The sequence below is a fragment of the Schistocerca cancellata genome, chromosome 4 (assembly GCF_023864275.1).
Source record: "Schistocerca cancellata isolate TAMUIC-IGC-003103 chromosome 4, iqSchCanc2.1, whole genome shotgun sequence".
Classification (NCBI taxonomy): Eukaryota; Metazoa; Arthropoda; class Insecta; order Orthoptera; family Acrididae; genus Schistocerca; species Schistocerca cancellata.
Window position 1 is genome coordinate 335,075,158 of NC_064629.1, and position 19,255 is coordinate 335,094,412.

Sequence of the window (19,255 nt, forward strand, 5' to 3'; positions counted from 1 at the left end):
TTCCTGAACAGCATTAATCGTTCCACCAAAAGTTCCATTGTGTGGGAGACCATCAGGAGAATTTCTGGCAGAGGAGGGAGGTGCCCCATAGCTGCTGTAATGACTAACGGCACTCTCCACACGGATCCGCGAGACATTGCCCAGACTATGGCAGCGTATTTTGCCACAGTTACTGCAACAACCAGTCAGGATCCCGGTTTCCAGTGCCATAGAGCGGTTGCTGAGAGATGTAGTCTGAACTTCCAGTCCACCTCTCATGAAGTTTACAACTGCCCATTTTCTATGTGGGAGCTGGATTCTGCATTGTCTGGGGCTCGTGACACATCCCCTGGTCACGACAGATCCATTACAGTATGCTATGGCACCTCACAATGCGCAACAGAGAAGTACTCCTCGCACTTTTTAATGCCATTTAAGCGTCGGGTCACTTTCCTGACGCGTGGCGTGAGGCAGTTTTAATCCCTTTTTTAAAACCTGGGAAAGACCGCACGAGCCCAAGTAGCTACCGTAGTATTGCCCTCACTAGTTGCATAGGGAAGACCTTGGAGCGGATGGTCAACCGCCGCCTTGTCTGGATGTTAGAATCCCGGCAACTCCTTTGTCGCTTTCAGTGTGGGTTCAGGAGGTTTCGTTCCATCTTCGATAACCTTGCCCTCGTGGAGACGGCTATACAACAAGCTTTCCTACGCCGTCATCACCTTCTAGGTGTATTTTTCGACATCGAGAAGGCCTACGATACTACTTGGAGGCGTCTCATCCTGGAGCAGCTTCACGAATGGGGTTTTCGTGGTTGTCTTCCTCTTTTTATTGAGTCTTCCCTCTCGCCACGATATTTTAGATACCGGATTGGTGACGTCCTGTCTGATCGCTTTGAGCAGGAGAATGGTGTCCCTCAGGGTAGCGTTTTAAGTGTGACACTCTTTGCCATCGCTATTAATAGCATTACGTCCATAGTGAAAAGTCCTGTCCAGTGTTCTTTGTTTGTGGATGATTTCTCCTTGTTTTGCTCTTCTTCAAGCCTTGCGCCGACAACTCGTCAGTTGCAACTTTCGATTAGGCGTTTGGATGACTGGGCGCAGAAGAGTGGTTTTAAGTTTTCCACCGAGAAGTCTGTATGTGTTCTTTTTAACCGTTCTCGTTCGATTTTAACCTTTCCTGAGTTGAGGATGAGGGACGCTATTCTTACTTTTAAAGACACGGTGAGATTTCTGGGGCTCATTTTTGACTCGAAGCTAACGTGGTTACCTCATCTTAAAGACCTGAAACGGCGGTCACTTAAGACTTTAAGTATTTTAAAATGTCTCAGCCACAGTACATGGGGAGCTGACAGGACTTGTCTGCTCCAGTTTTACAGGGCGTTTGTGCGGTCTCGGCTCGATTATGGGTGCACGGTGTATGGGTCTGCGAGGCCTTCTTACTTAAAAATGTTGGACGTTGTGCACCATGAAGGGCTTCGGTTGGCCACTGGGGCATTCCGAACTAGCCCCATACCCAGCCTCTGTGCAGAGGCTGGTGAACCGCCACTTCATATGCGGCGACGGCTACTTACAGTGCGCCAGGCGTATCAAACTTTGTCCACACCATACACCCCTGTATACCATACCGTTGCTCAGCCTCCTCTGGCACGATTGTTTCATAACCGGCAACGTGCGACGCAGCCCTATGGGATTCGCGCACAGGATTGCCTCGGCGCGATGTCTATGGCTGGTCTTCGTGTTTTACGTCGCGGTTGGAGCAGATCTCCACCTTGGCTCCTCCGGAGACCCAAACTTATTTTAGATTTGACTAATTTTAAGAAAGCTGGCACACCAGATTTTACGTTCCAATCTCTGTTTTCTAACATTTTAGATGTGCATCACGGTTTCACTGTCGTTTATACTGATGGCTCCAAACAGGAGACTTTCCTTGGCTGTTCTGTGGTGTTCCCTGATCATGTTACCCGGATTCGCCTCCCTGCTGAATATACCGTTTTCGCAGCGGAGCTCCACGCGATCCTGACGGCACTGGAGCAGATGCATCGTGTTCAGGGCGATCGATTTCTTCTCTGCTCCGATTCTCTTAGTGCCTTACAGTCACTGCAGAACCTGTACCCGACTGAAGAGATGGTCCAGCTGATACATGACCAATTGTACTTGCTCCAACGGCGGGGTAAAGAGGTATCCTTCTGCTGGGTGTCTGGTCTTGTCGGCATATGGGGCAATGAACAGGCTGATCGGGCTGCCAAGGAGGCCTGCAGAGAGCAGGATGTGGTCCAGTGTCCTATCCCCTGGCAGTCAGTCATCGTTGCACTCCACAGGAAGCGCATGGAGTTGTGGGAGGACGAATGGCTGGCGGTGACGGCCAATAAACTGCGGTCGGTAAAGTCAACCACTCGGCCGTGGCGTTTCTCCTGCCGGCTGCTCAGGCGGGAAGAGGTGGCGCTCACACGTCTTCGGATCGGGCACTGTCCTCTGACACATAGCTATTTATTACGGCGGGAGGATCCTCCGTTTTGTGATGCTTGTGGTGTGCACATCTCTGTCCGGCACATTTTAACAGACTGCGTTTTATACCGTGATGCAAGGGCAGAAGCACAAGTTGATGGGGATCTGCCCTGTGTTTTAGCTAACGATGAGACGTGTGTGTCTAGGGTTTTTAAGTTTTGTGATGTGTCTGGACTCTGGCCTAAACTTTTAGGCTGGCGGTTTTAGTGTATTGCAGAGTGGCTGACTCCTCCCTTTTTTCCTTGCGGTCAGCCAGCCACTTCCATCTGCTCCATTGTTTTAGCTCCCTCTACCTTTTTCTTCCTGTGTTGTCCATGTTTTACTGCTGACGCCCTGCTTCATTCCACGCTTCGGTGTGGGTGAGCACATATTTTTCCATGATTGTTCCCTGTGTTTTATGTTCCGTTTGATGTAAATGTTCTGAGTTTTTTTCTTGACACCCGTCTCACTATGATACTGAACGGGCGCTGAAGACCTTGCTGTCGTGCGCCCACAAAACCCTTCTACTACTACTACTACTGTCTGTGAAGTGTTCCTCAAATCAGTTTGCAAAAGTGAGGAGTGACTGGGAGATACATTCCCTTACTGTAGGTACAAGTCGCCTATAGGTTGCTGTAGGTAAAAATGATCGAACAAGCCGGCTGGTGTGGCCGTGCGGTTAAAGGCGCTTCAGTCTGGAACTGCGTGACCGCTACGGTCGCAGGTTCGAATCCTGCCTCGGGCATGGATGTGTGTGATGTCCTTAGGTTAGTTAGGTTTAAGTAGTTCTAAGTTCTAGGGGACTTATGACCACAGATGTTGAGTCCCATAGTGCTCAGAGCCATTTGAACCATTTTTTGATCGAACAATAGGTGCCTGAATCAGGGGCCATTACACAAGAGAAAACCTCCAACACCTGCCTAAACTAAGCCCTTTTCGGAAGCAGGGTATATCGCCTAGTGCTGTTTCTTGATGTACTAGTACTGTTCAGGCGGCCTTTCTACTTGTTTTGAGAGTCCAGTGGCGGTGTTACTGCTCCCTTGCCAATTTCAGTGCTTGTGAAGCGCTGGGAGCAGGAGTATGTACAATCTTCCGATACTGCCTTAACTAAACCATAGCAAAGAGGTTATTTTGGAAGCCAGGGCTCGCTGATTGGAGTTGTTATCCAGAACTGAATTTGCGAGTGACTTACAGTACTGTAGCCAGTCCATCCATTTTCACCACGCATAATAGTCGACACCTGCCAAGCTATCAACATGTTGCTACGCACAACAGTTGGCTGTGGAATCGGCAGTTTCCCCTGCACACCCTTGACATGGTGCCATGCAAAAACCAGTGTCGTCAAGGAAGTGGAGTATCCAACTCCCATGATCTGCATATGATAAAGTGCACTGAAGTTGCTCACTTTGCTCAACTCCCGAATGCCAATACAAAATATGACCTCATCCAGTACATATACAGGGTAAACATGAAAAAAACGAAAAACTCTATGGGCAGATTCCCAACTGAAAGTGGAGGAAAAAAGACCCTATCAACATGTGTTCGGAAATGGACGGAATACGCACAATGACAACAAAACGTCCCAGCACTCAGTACAGAGCTGCATCGCATCCACGTTACAACAGATCTTCAAAGTGGCCTCCATGGGAAGCAAAGCACGCGTTCACACGTCGCGTCGTCGATCGCTGCATTCTTTCGCACGTTCCAGCCTGTCTCCTAATAGCGTCACAGGCGTCATGAATAAGCTGTTCAAGGGTCCGCACATCAGGAACTGGTTCAGTATACATAATGTCGTGTCCAACGTCCGGGAAAGGTGTCGCTGAAGAGTTGGTGAACAGTAATGCGGAGGTGGGGTGGTGCTCCTTCGTGCAGAAACCACATAACCTGTCATATTGCCAAAGGCACATTCTCAAGCAATCCATGTAGGGTATTCCAGAGGAAGTCCAGCTACATTCCCCCGCTGAGCCAGCCAGCCGCTGTGGTCGAACGGTTCTATCGCTTCAGTCCGGAAGAGCGCGGCTGCTACAGTCGCAGGTTCGAATCCTGCCTCGAGCATCGATATGTGTGATGTCCTTAGGTTAGTTAGGCTTAAGTTGTTCTAAGTCTCGGGGACTGATGACCTCAGATGCTAAGTCCCATAGCGCGTAGAGCCATTTGAACCATTTGAACCATTTTGAACCTCCGTCGAGTCGTTGTGGAACAATAACTGGTTCAAGCATGTGGTCATCAAAAATCCCTGCCCACACAGTGATACTGAACTGATGCTGATACCACTCCCCGAGGACTGTCTGTAGTCCACAAATGACAATTATGAAGAATGATGATTCCAGTTCTGGTAATGGTTGCTCCATTGGTAAAAAGGACTGATGAGAGAAATCCCGTAATTTTAACGGTATGGTGAAAAAACCATCGACAAAATCCTTCCAGTTGAGGGTAATTCACTGCTGATAATCCTTGCACTCGTTGCAGGTGATAGGGATAGTAGGCCGGAGAACCCGGTCCTCCGAACTTGGTTTACACACTGTCCGCCGCCCCCTTGCACGTTCATCTGCATGAAAGAACCCATGATCACACAAACGCCTCAGAAGGGCTTCACGTGTTAGTGTCTGTCACGTTTTGGTATAGCCGAACTAGTCCGTTCACCATGATGATCAAAGGGCTTTCACTCCATCACAGAAAAACGGTAATTTCAAATTGAGATCTTTGACAAGGTTGCAGATGATAAGGCCAGTGTCTGCCATAATGTGTATTCGTCTGAAAAAAAGTGAAGGGTGAGTCGTATGGCATTTTTTGCTAGGAGACACTTTGGAGTAGCGTCGGTCACCCTGCGCACAATTACCGTTTACATCGTGATACATGAAAGTTGTTTCGTAGATATATCTGTTATCATGTGACTTTAAGGGATGTGTCTACAGGGTGGTCCACTGATTGTGACCAGGCCAAATATCTCACGAAATAAGCGTCAAACGAAAAAACTACATAGAACGAAACTTGTCTAGCTTGAAGGGGGAGACCAGATGACGCTATAGTTGTCTCGCTAGATGGCGCTGCGACAGGTCAAACGGATATCAACTACGTTTTTTTTTTTAAATAGGAACTCCCAATTTTTATTAGATATTCGAGTGGTACGTAAAGAAATATGAATGTTTTAGTTGGACCACTTTTTTCGCTTTGTAATAGATGGCGCTGTAATAGTCACAAACATATAAGTACGTGGTATCACGTAACATTCCGTCAGTGCGGACGGAAATTTCTTCGTGATACATTACCCGTGTTAAAAAGGACCGTTTACCAATTGCGGAAAACGTCGATATCGTGTAGATGCATAGTTATTGTGACCAGAATGCCCAACGGGCGTGTGCTATGTATGTTGCTCGGTATCCTGGACGACATCATCCGCGTTTCCGGACCGTTCGCCTCATACTTACGTTATTTAAGGAAACAGGAAGAGTTCAGCCACATGTGAAACGTCAACCACGACCTGCAGCAAATAATGACGCCCAAGTCGTGGTATCCTGGACGACATCATCCACGTTTCCGGACCGTTCGCCTCATAGTTACGTTATTTAAGGAAACAGGAAGAGTTCAGCCACATGTGAAACGTCAACCACGACATGCAGCAAATAATGACGCCCAAGTCGTGGTATCCTGGACGACATCATCCAGGTTTCTGGACCGTTTGCCTCATAGTTACGTTATTTAAGGAAACAGGAAGTGTTCAGCCACATGTGAAATGTCAACCACGACCTGCAGCAAATAATGATGCCCAAGTCGCGCCTAATCCGCACATCAGTAGCAGACAAATTGCGCGAGAATCGGGAATCTCAAAAACGTCGGTGTTGAGAATGTTACATCAAAATCGATTGCACCCGTACCATATTTCTATGCACCAGGAATTGCATGACGACGACTTTGAACGTCGTGTACAGTTCTGCCACTGGGCACAAGAGAAGTTACGGGGCGATGACAGATTTTTTGTACGCATTCTATCCAGCGACGAAGATTCGTTCACTGTAAACCGGCATGATATGCAGTACAGGGCAACGTAAAATCCACAATGGCTGCGACAAGTGGAACATGAGCGACCTCGGCGGGTTAATGTATGGTGCGGCATTATGGGAGGAAGAATAATTGGCCCCCATTTTACCGATGGCAATCTAAATGGTGCAACGTACGCTGATTTCCTACGTAATGTTCTACCGATGTTACTATAAGATATTTCAGTGCATGACACAACGGCGATGTACTTCCAACACGATGGATGTCCGGCACATAAATCGCGTGTGGTTGAATAGGTATTGAATAGCACATTTCATGACAGGTGGATTGGTCGTCGAAGCACGCACGTTCACCGGATCTGACATCCCCGGATTTCTTTCTGTGGGGAGAGTTTAAGGATATTTGCTATCGTGATCCACCGACAACGCCTGACAACATGCGTCAGCGCATTGTCAATGCATGTGCGAACATTACGGAAGGCGAACTACTCGCTGTTGAGAGGAATGTCGTTACACGTATCGCCAAATGCATTGCGGTTGACGGATATCATTTTGAGCATTTATTGCATTAATGTGGTATTTACAGGTAATCACGCTGTAACAGCATGCGTTCTCTGAAATGATAAGTTCACAAAGGTACATGTATCACATTGGAACAACCGAAATAAAATATTCAAACGTACCTACGTTCTGTATTTTAATTTAAAAATCCTACCTGTTACCAACTGTTCTTCTAAAATTGTGAGCCATATGTTTGTGACTACTACAGCGCCATCTATCACAAAGCGATAAAAGTGCTCCTACTAAAACATTGATATTTCTTTACGTACTACACGAATATGTAATAAAAATGAGGGTTCCTATTTTTTTAAAAAACGCAGTTGATATCCGTTTGACCTATGGCAGCGCCATCCAGCGGGCCAACCATAGCGCCATCTGGTTTCCCCCTTAAAGCTAGGACAAGTTTCGTTCTTTGTAGTTTTTTCGTTTGACGCTTATTTCGTGAGATATTTGGCCCATTCACGATCAATGGACCACCCTGTATAGTGAAGTCTCATATTTGTGTCGTATTATGATGAGAGGAAGGAGAAGGTGGACCCCAGTGCTGGCACTCCTCTCGAACAGCACCAAGGGAGTTGCCAAATCGAACAGAGCCGATTTCCTTCTCCATCCGAAGAGCGTACATGTATGACGAAAGACACATGTGGTGATGCGGCTTGCGTGATCCATCGATTTCATCCACATTTATTCCATTCATTTTATTTCAATGCATTTAATTCAGTTAAATTACATTACTTTAACATGGCACGCCATGGACCTCCATTGATGCTTTTCCCAGATAGGTGAAACTCTAGTTGTTTATTCGGAAAGATAGCAGGAAACTGCTCAGAAAGTTTTCATGTGAGTATAAATTCTTAGTTCCTACAGAATTTATAAATATTTGACTTAATCAGCAATGTATAGAATTGACGTGCTTTGTGATATGTCTGTCATTTTTTGATTTTGCTGTCTCAGATGAGTATTGAATGCTGTTGGATTGATTTCTCTGTTATTCATGTGTTCTTGGAAACTCCTTTTAGAATATCGCCCGTTTGACCGATGTACATTTTCTCACTGGAAAACTTGGTTGCCTGTTCTAGAGAATGGTATCTTATATAGGACCGCCGATGTCGAGCACGTCCTCGTACCACTGCAATAAATTGGAAAGAAATTATATATAAAACAAGCAGCCTTCTCTTTATATACACAAATAAAAATGTCATTCTTGAACTAAATGATGGTTGCAAGACATCTTGAATACAAAGATAATTTGAGGTGTGCACAATACCAGGACAGTATCCTCCAAACTATTGTTCAACCGTGCAGTTAATATTTAGGTGAAGGGTTCGCTTTTTAAGCCGGCGCGTTACTCGTGAATAACTTACTCAAAGAAGCAGAAATGAACCGAATGGGACTTCCTGCGATATCTACTGATATTAAACCATTTGAGAATGTTTTATATGAATGAGTGTTGTCTGTTCTTTCAGGCATGTCCGTAAGAACAGACACCACGTGAAATCCGCAGCTTTATACGCACATCATAAAAAGTTTTGCATAACCATGGTTTCCAGAACTCCTGAAGACAGACGGTGACTGTGGATATTGTTTCACAGACACAGTCTCTTTGACTGTTCACAGATGTCACTAAACCCACCCAAAGATGTAAACAACCATGCATGAGCAGCGCCTATTAGACGGAGGGGGTCAGACAGCCGTCCAGTTCCAGTCATTCCACCAGGAAGCAGGTATACGGATCGTGTTGTCTATAGTTCAACCATGCCTAGATGATGAATACCGCGGTCCGATCGCGTCCACATTGTTACCTTGTGCCAGGAAGGGCTCTCAACAAGGGAAGAGTCCAGGCATCTCGGAGTGAACCAAAGCGATATTGTTCGGTCATGGAAGACATACATCGAGACAGGAACTGTCGATGACATGCCTCGCTCAGGCCGCCCAAGGGCTACTACTGCAGTGGATGACCAATACCTCGCAGGAACACTGACAGCAACGCCACCTTGTTGAATAATGCTTTTCGTGCAGCCACACGACATCGTGTTTCGACTCAAACTGTGCGCAATTGGCTGCATGATGTGCAACTTCACTTCCGACGTCCATGGCGAGGTCCATCTTTGCAACCACGACACCATGCAGCGCGGTACAGATGTGCCCAACGAATGGACCGGTCAGGATTGGCATCACGTTCTCTTCACCGATGAGTGTCCTATATGCCTTTAACCAGACAATCATCGGAGACGTGTTTGGAGGCAAAGCGGTCAGGCTGATCGCCTTAGACACACAGTACAGTGAGTGCAGCAAGGTGGAGGTTTCCTGCTGTTTTGGGGTGTCATTATGCGAGGCCGACGTACGCCGCTGGTGGTCATGGAAGGCGCCGTATCGGCTGTACGATTCGTGAATGCCATCCTCCGACCGATAGTGCAACCATATCAGCAGCATATTGGCGAGGCATTCGTCTTCATGGACGACAATTCGCGACCACATCGTGCACATCTTGTGAGTGACTTCCTTCAGGATAACGACATCGCTCGACTAGAGTGGCCAGCATGTTCTTCAGACATGGACCCTATCGAACATGCCTGGGATAGACTGAAAAGGTCTGTTTACGGAGGACCTGACCCACCAACCACTGTGAGGGACCTACGTCGAATTGCCGTTGAGGAGTGGGACAATCTGACCCAACAGTGCCTTGATGAACTTGTGGATAGTATGCCACGACGAATACAGGCATTCATCAGTGCAAGAGGTCTTGCTACTGGGTATTATAGGTACCGGTGTGTACAGCACTCTGGACTACCACCTCTGAAGGTCTCGCTGTGTGGTGGTACAACATGCCATATGTAGTTTTCATGAGCAATAAAAAGGGCGGAAATGATTTTTATGTTGATCTCTATTCCAATTTTCTGTACAGGTTTTGGAACTCTCGGAACCTAGGTGATGCAAAAAAATTTTTGATGTGTGTACTTATTATGCAAATTGAAGGTGGAGGGGGGAGAAAGGAAAGGAAAGGAGCTGTTTATATCAGCTGCAATGGTCCTTTATGCAGAATCAGCGGCAACGACTGAATGCAGTTGACATCAATAGTTCCTTTCCTTTTCGTTCTCTCCCCTCTACCTTCAATTCACACAAATGAGAATGCTTGGAACAGTTGAAACTTGTGCGTCACCGCGGGAACCCTCCTCAGACACTGAATGGCATCAGGAGGGTCGCAGTCGAAGTGTTGGACAAATTTGAGCGTCAGTGTCTCTAATGCCTAGTTGACAGGATGCTCAGGAGGGTCCAAGGCTGTTACAGAATATGGGTTGGAGAAACACAGTAGTGAATAGTACCCAGCATCGGATAACTATTTCACGACTGTACAACGATCTGCGCTTTCGAACAAGCAGCCTCTATTTTAATTTAAAAAATTTTAACTACTTTGTAATTTTTGTAGTTTCATGGGGCTTATTCCTTAATTTTCTGTCCCCTTTGAGTCTTATCCCACACTCACTGCCGGATTTTCAGGTGTTGCAGAAGTTTTTGAGCACTTTATTTTAGACTCGGAACATGTGATTTGCTGGCCCCCACGGGGATGACAGGTAGATGGGATAGAGAGCAGTGCATGCAGCTGCCAAGTAGGCGAGAGCAGAGAGAGAGGTGGCGCAGCTTATCTGGCTGCTACATACCCGCGTCACGTCGCACTTGGGTAATAGGAAAATTCAGGGGAGAGCCCGCGCCGCGCGCTTCCGGAATTCCTGATGGCTCAGCCGCGGGCGCCATCTTCACAACTCTTCAAAACCCAGTCGATAACTAGCTCGGCCAGATACACTGACAAGGTCTCCATTAGACGAATACGGACTTTGCTCGAATTCCGTTGAAAAACGGAACACAGTTCATTGGGAAGAAATTTCTCTAATTGCCTCGATGACCACTGGCAATACCCCGTGCTATTCACGCGCCCTAAAAACGCTGGGAAATTCCAGCAACAACAGGTATGTTTGAACGAAGTTTGAAGGGCATGCTGGAGAATCACGAAAAATCACCTGAATATCATGGAGGTCCAAAGTGAAAATAACATGGGAACATAGGTACAAAACATAATCCATTTTCACCCACCTAGAAAAATTTCATACAAAAGGTACTCATCTTGAAATTTTACTCCAGTTACAGAAAACATCTACGTGAAATAAGAAACATAAAACAGAGCGCTATTATGACCAATTCTTTAAAGTGAAAAATACTTTTTACTCACTTGTATTAGTTCTCAACATACCTAAAATTATAGTTCATATTCATTACAGTATTAAACTGGAATAACGCTTTAACTATACAATGTAACAGGTCAGCTGAAATAAAACGTTAAAAATCAATAAAAAGAGTCCGGATCGCGTTTTTAGATATTTTATTTGTCGGAAACTGGTTTCGTCCCTTTCCTCGGACATTTATTTATTTCATTTCATTAACAGTGCAGGCTAACCCACCGCCTTGAAATGTAAGGTGCGTCGGGTGCTTCTGAATCCAACAGCAAACACTTCCCATTAATACAATGTTATTGGTATAAAGTTTTTAATTGTTAATACTTTTCAAATAATATAAAGAACATAATATATAAAAATGTCTCTAAGATTACAGAGAATTGAGTGCTTAACCGCTGTTAAAATGGTTCTGTACAATTTGTTTCTGCCTAGTTGCTGATAATATAATTTATAGAATGCAAATGTCAAAGAAAAACTTTAAAAATATAACACAATAAGTGTGGTGAAAATAATTTGCAATATTTAGAGGGAAATGATATACTGGATCTGGATGTGTAATATAAATTATGTAGCACGTTGGTTGGTAATGGCCAATTTCTACCTGTTTCAAGTGAGATGGTCTCGGTAGCACCTCGAGCTATTCTCATCTGTAGTGGTTTGTGCTTATGTACGTTTAGTGTGTTTGTGTGTATTGGTATATTACAGGGAGTGTTGCAAGTCAGGACACTACATGATATTCAGGAGCTGTCTGTTTGTCCTATTGCTGGTAGTTTGGGTATAATCTATGTGATATCTTAGATACATACACCTGGTATTATACAGATTAAATACTGACAGAGCATTTGATACATGGAATACATGAATTTTAGCTTTACATGAGAAATACACTTATGTTTTTAAATTTGTTAGTAGAAATAGAATGTAATTCATTGCTACCTGAATGCACCATTCCTTAAATAACTTAATACATCACTTTTTTAGTTTTATACGTACTTCATACAGCAAATACATTTGATGTAGAAAATTAATTCATTGTAGCTTTAAATAAAGAAGAGAATATACTTCTGTCTACACATAATAAGATGAATAACACATTACTGCTTGTGTGCAGTATTCATCAACCACTATGCAATTTGTCGTTGGGGAGTAGGCGTCTCGGAATAAAAGTTTTTCGAACCTTCTCCTACCAAGCGACATTACGTTATTACTAGAGTCTTAGTATGTGGTATCAGTGTTTGTTTGTTTTATGATTGTTACTGCCAGTTGTGTTGTTTGTGACTGTGTCGTGGAATGCAGTGTCATGCGTTGTTGATTTGGGTCCCTTATGTGTTGATCACGTCTGAGTCATGTTCACTTAATGTGTTGGTTCCTTCCTCGGTTTCGGAATCTGTGGTCGCGTTTGTGTCCTCCCATGTGGTTGTTGCGTTGTTTGTTCTTCTCCACGCCTCCTTCCATATGGGTTTTGGTGCTTGTATTCTTCATGCAGTGTGTTCGGTACAATATCAGCTACGCTATTTATTGTGTTTCAATCATCGGGATTGCGTATTATTTTGGTGATGTAACTGTCGTTCGGTATAGGTCTCACTTCTGCAAGCGTGTTGCATAGCAGTGTGACGTGTTCTGGTGACCCAGTTTCTCCGCAAACGCATACTTCATCGATAGTTAGTCCCATGCCGTTTAAATGTACCTGATGCGGCCTGTCAGGAAACGGACCATCCCCCGGCTTGGATCAACACGTTTTAGTTGTAATCTTTCGCGTACGTCAGGAAAGAAAGAGTGTACTCGGCCACCCTTCTCGGATGCGTCCCACTCTCTCTGCCATGTTTGAATCCGCTGTTGTTTCATTGGTGTTTTATTCATAATATTGGTTCCTGTAATTTCGGTGATATTATCAAGCCTGTCCCTCTTAAGCCAGTAAAGCGCAGCTCTAGGCCTATACCGTATTGTTATGTCTATGGGACAGGTCGCCATTACAACGCAAAGTGCCTCTAGTGATGTGGTGTTGAAGGCTCCCCTCATTCTCAGGAGTACACTACGTTGCCCTCGTCTGGTAATTGTCTTGTTAGTCTGCATGTTCAGTCTGTGAGCCCACGCACTTGCGGCGAAGCATGCGATGGATTCAAATATCGCAATGTGGTAGGTCCTTATCGTCTTAATAGATAATTTGTACTGGGATCCGTTGAGTCTTGCTAGCATGTGCATAATTATGGAGGCTTTGTCAATTGTCAATTTCATATGATAGTTGAAAGTCTGTTTTTCATCAAGATACAGTCCTAGATAACGTGTGGCTTGTTTCCTTCGTATGCTTGTATTGTCTAATTTTAGAAATGGATTCCTCTGTAGCGTCCCTCTGAGCAGTAAATATACAGTTTTGTTGGGAGCGATTTTTAATTTATTTTCTTTGCACCAACTGTTAATTTTCTGAAGCAGTTGCGTGCCTTTTGTCTCTAGTGCTGCTCTCGAGTTAGCTGACACCACTACGAGCAGGTCATCTGCGTACACCACCACACCTCTTACCCTATCGCCACCGTCGAAAGTGTTCAGCAAGGGCTCGATTGCGATATCCCAGAATATTGGTCCGTAGATAGAGCCCTGTGGACGTCCCTCCGTTATTCTCTTGAAACCATGCGTGTATCATCACTCTGCCCCTCTGCCTCCGCAGTAGTCGAGGAGGCTATTGTAGAGGGAAGCTGATAACCTCATTTCCCTTAACCTGGCGAAGAGGGACGGACACCACAGATTGTCAAAAGCTCCGGCTATGTCGATTAGTGCGGCGGCCACGTATTTGTCACTGATGCTATTTGTAACTGTCAGTGCTTGGCTGACGGCGTCTTCTATTGATCTACCTTCCCTGAAGCCGGATTGATGGGGCATTAGCCCAAGGAGGCTTCTGTGCGATTGTAAGTGGTCACACAGGAGTCTTTCCTGTACCTTGGCGAGAGTGTTTAAGAGGCAGATCGGTCAGTACGTTTTGGGGTCTGTTGCCTCTTTGTCTTGTGATTTTCTGATTATTACTACATTAGCAGTTTTCCAGAGGTTTGGAATTCTGCCTGTTAGTAGTGACTCGCTGAACATGTTAGTAAGAAAAGATGTGATTTGTGTTATTGTTTGTTTTGTTGTTTCTGAAAGTATTTTGTCTGTACCGGCTTTTAAGCCTGCTAATTGCCGTCGCGACTTCTTGTGAAAATGGTATGGTTACACTGTCACCGATGTATGGTTGCCTCATGCTCTCTCTTAGGTCAGCGTCGTGTCGCTCGTCTTGTGTGGGGTCGTCATCTGGGAGAAGCCTGTTCAGAAGAGATTTTGCTGTGCTTCTCCATCCTCTAGTCATTGTGCTGTCAGCTTGCTTTATTGTTGACTATCTGTCGGTGTCTTAACTCGTTCTGTTTCTATTTTGAAAGGTTGTCCCCTGAGGTCGTTCTGTAGCAGGGTTTTAACGAAATTGCTCCAGTAGTGTTGCCTTGTTGTCTTAAGTTGTTTCTGATAATTCTGTTTAGCGTCTCGATACAGATCAAGTCTTATCTGTCTTTCAGGAGCTATCTTTGCTTGTTGGTAGTACTTTCTTTTGTCCCGTGAATCCTTCCTTAATCTTGCCAGCTTCTGTCCCCACCTAGTTTTTGCCCGTGGTATAGCTGCTTCCTGTGCTTCTTGCAGGACCTCTGTCAGTACAGGCGTTTTGTAATCTATACTGTCTTGAACAGTGTTTAGTGACGACGCCTCAACAACGACAGTTGGACAATCGTACTTCTAGGGAACTCGCTCCGTCTGCCGCCACCAGCAGCTATAATGGTGGTGTAGACCTGAAGCTGGTCCGAGAAAATGGCCGAAACCGGTTGCCAACAAATAATACCTCCAAAAATGCGATCGAGACTGTTCTTGTTGAAAAAAATGTTGAAATGCGTGTGAATTCCTAAGGGACGAAACGGCTGAGGTAATCGGTCCCTAGACTTACACACTACTTAAAATAACATATGCTAAGAACAAGACACACACCCGTGCCGGAGGGAGGACTCGAACCTCCGGCGGGAGGGACAGCGCAATCCGTGACATGGCACCTCAAACCACGCAGCCACTTCGCGAGGCACATTCTGTGTTATCCCTCACCATTGGCTCGAGACTAGCAGTAGCCATACTAGGAAATAACCATTCCGTGTGTATGTTGCCATTAACACAAGAACACAAATGGCTGCGTTGGAAGTGATACCTCGGGCAGGTTTGCTGATTAATCGCATAGCATTTGTGTTCAACAGTGAGTGGCGGTTTTGTGCTACTCTGGATGGCCATCAGCGGTGGGCATGATGGCAGCATGAAGAGACATTCAGTTCTTCCAATGGCTTTGTGGTATGGGAAGCCATCGCATTATGACTTCAGGTCACGGCTGGTATTAATTGACGGAACTCAGAAGGCACAACAGTATTTCACAGAAATACTTCGTCCCCACACTACTCGTCCACACATGGCACACGTTTCTATGATCTGTTTGGATGAGTTTGAGACTTACACACTGCTTAACAACCCGAGGTCTGCCTCCGGTACAACACTGAGGAACCAGCTCGGACGTCAAATCTGTCTCAGTGCCAGGATATAACGGACCAGTTAACAAGTGTTGTGGGCTAAACTCCTTTAGGAGAGGATACAACGGCTGTATGACACCCTTCCCAAATGGATCAGTGCATGCGTCCAGGTTTTACTTGGATTTTATTGCGGTTAGTAGGCCAATTGTTAAAGTAAAATTTTGTTAATTTCGCTTACTGTGTCCAGATCAGGCTTCCCTATCACAAACTCACAAACTGATATCATTTCTCTTGTGCATCATCTCTGAAAATCTGAAAGTTTGTTTCATCATCGCGTAATCGTCTTCTATAATATATATGATGGGATAAAAATGGTCACTCTTGTCGCAATCCGAAAAATGCTTCATAAACAACTGCGGATAATTTCCTTACTGCCGGCCATTGTGGCCGTGCGGTTCTAGGCGCTTCGGTCTGGAACCGCGCGACCGCTACGGTCGCAGGTTCGAATCCTGCTTGGGGTATGGATGTGTGTGATGTCCTTCAGTTAGTTAGCTTTAAGTAGTTCTAAGTCCTAGGAGACTGATGACCTCAGATGTTAAGTCCCATAGTGCTCAGAGCCATTTGAACCATCTGAATTTTCCTTACTCAATTAAACATTGTCCGGTGGTTTGGATGCTAACCTAGATAATTTGGGTATTGTCTGGTGATCAGAAACCGTCAACCACCTTATTAGCATACGTGAAGGACCTCGGCTGTCCGCCTTCGTAGCTGAGAGGTCAGCGTGGCTGATCGCTATGCGGAGGACCCCACTTCGATTCCCTGTAGTGTCTGGGATGTTTCCTTGGCTTGCACCCTTGTGGTGAAAATTTGTGGAGCTATTTGATCGAGTAGTAGTGCCACAAAGTCTGCTAACTTGACAACGGTTGCGACAGCGGTATGCCACCCAAACCCCTACATACCGCATCCACATGACGTCATTGGCTGATAAACGACACTGATGTTTTTCGGGTCCAATTGGCCGATCTGTGACTAGAAGGTTTGTGTTTGTCATTATTAACTTAACTGCCGCAGCTAAGGGGGCGGATTATAATAGTTTTAGCATGTACATGTCTGCAGCCATATATCGTTAGTTCATTTCTCAATAATTTCATACATACATCTATGGTCGAGCATACATAATTTGAAAAGTGACGTCGATCATATGATATGAATTTCAGTATCAGCTTTGAATATCGCTATCACTCAGGTGCTTATTTGCTCATGGGGAACAATACATTCATTATGCCACCTTAACATTCTGCCAAATACACTGGTGTCCAAAATTAATGGAACAAACGGAAATTTTGCAAGGTTGCGTTTATTTTTACTCAAAACGGTACAAACAAGCAATGATAAAGTAGAGAGCATGTAAAGTGCATAGAACGTAAACAACTGCAATGTGCATAACGATAGACAAAAATGTTCTCCGTTTTTTCCCAACTTAACGAATTTGCACACACGTTCCGACAACTGTTTAATGTGCTCAGTATGGGATGTGACCAACTGGACATGCTTTGAATGATGTCATCCACCTCATGCTGAGGCAATAACGTCCATTCTTCCTGCAGAGCTGCTCGCAAGTCTTGGAGAGTGGTTGGTGGATGCTGACGTGATGCAGCCCGTCTCCCTAGCGCATCCCAGACATACTCTATGGGATTTAAGTCGAAAGAGCGAGCAGACCACGCCATGCGTACAATATCTTCTCTGTTTCCAAGAAAATATCAACCACCTGTGCTGTATGAGGTCGAGCATTATCGCCAATCAGTACGTATCTGGGCCCGCGGCACCGTGAAACATCGGCACATGAGGTCTCATGATCTCGTCACGGTACCTGACAATACTTATACCTTGCCGATTCACCGGTACAATTTTATGGAGAGATGTTTGAGTGATCAACATAGTCTCTGCCCACATTATAAGGGATCTTCCTTGATAACGGTCTCTTTTCACAATGGTTGGATCCCGAAATATTGTTTCACGTCCCTCCAGAAGCGAATCCATCGAGAATCACTCTCCAGACCAAATCGGGACTCATCTGTGTAAAGAACACTGGCCGACTTTTCGACCGTCCAGGTAGCATGTTGGCGCGTCAGATGTACGTATATAGCAGGACTCTGACAAAAAAAGGCACTCTTTGAACCCCTCAGTACACTGTCTGCCTCTATATAACACGGCCAGTGGATGCTGCGAGGTCAGATGCAAGTTGCCGTGCAGTACCAGGCGGTACTGTCGTGTCCATACAGGCAAATAAAGGTCCTCCCTCTCTCATGTCACACGTGGTCAGCCCTGTACCGTTTGCCCTCTATATAACACGTCCATTGGATGCTGCGAGGTCAGATGTAAGTTGCCGTGCAGTACCAGGCGGTACTGTCGTGTCCATACAGGCAAATAAAGGTCCTCCCTCTCTCATGTCACACGTGGTCAGCCCTGTACTGTTTCCCGGGAGCCGGCCGGCGTGGCCGAGCGGTTCTGGGCGCTACAGTCTGGAGCTGCGCGACCGCTACGGTCACAGGTTCGAATCCTGCCTCGGGCATGGATATGTGTGATGTCCTTACGTTAGTTAGGTTTAAGTAGTTCTAAGTTCTAGGGGACTGATGACCTCAGAAGCTAGGTCCCATAGTGCTCAGAGCCATTTGTTGCTCGGGGTACAGGTTCGGTCTCTATAAACTGTGGACACATCCGAGAAACAACAGAACGATTCATATTAAGCTATCAGGTCACATTAGTTTGCGACTATCCTACTTCAAGTCTTCCTATGGCCCTCCACGACAGGGAGTCTGGTAGGCGTCTTGTCTGCGCCACACTGCACCGTCTGTGTACTGTGTACACAGCGACTGTGAATGCGGGATTACCCAGCTAACACTACCCCATTGGTAGGTGCCCTGACATATTCGTTTAGCGTGGCTATCCGTCGACTGGGATGCTTTGTTCCGTGCAGAACACGATCGTACAGACATCTTTTGAGAGTTTTTATGATTATGTCGTGAATTAAACACAGGACGTAAAAATAGCGGTTTGTTGCTTTAATTTTGGACACAAGTGTACTTACGTCATAGTTTTTTTAGAATATTGCAGAAAATAAATTATTAACAAACAAAATGCGTACTAGTACAATTATATTATTTCAGTGTTTCAAAACTCACGAGTTACAACTAAAGGTAAAATTTATCTACTTGTCGCTTAATTGGTGCCACAGTGCCTAATTTTAATATTCGGGCACTAATGCAGCAAACGTTCTTTTCCTCTGTGAAATAGCAAGAAATATCGATTGCGCGTACCCTTGTCCTGAAATCCAGTAGTTGTTAAAGTAATTCTAAACGTCAGACGGAGCCAAAGTACTCCAAACCACCTATCCGCGAAGGCTAATAACCTATCTTCGTGATAATGGCGATTCCTATAGGATAAATGTGCATTTGTTAAACAAACCTTGTCCTATGTTTGATGTCGACATA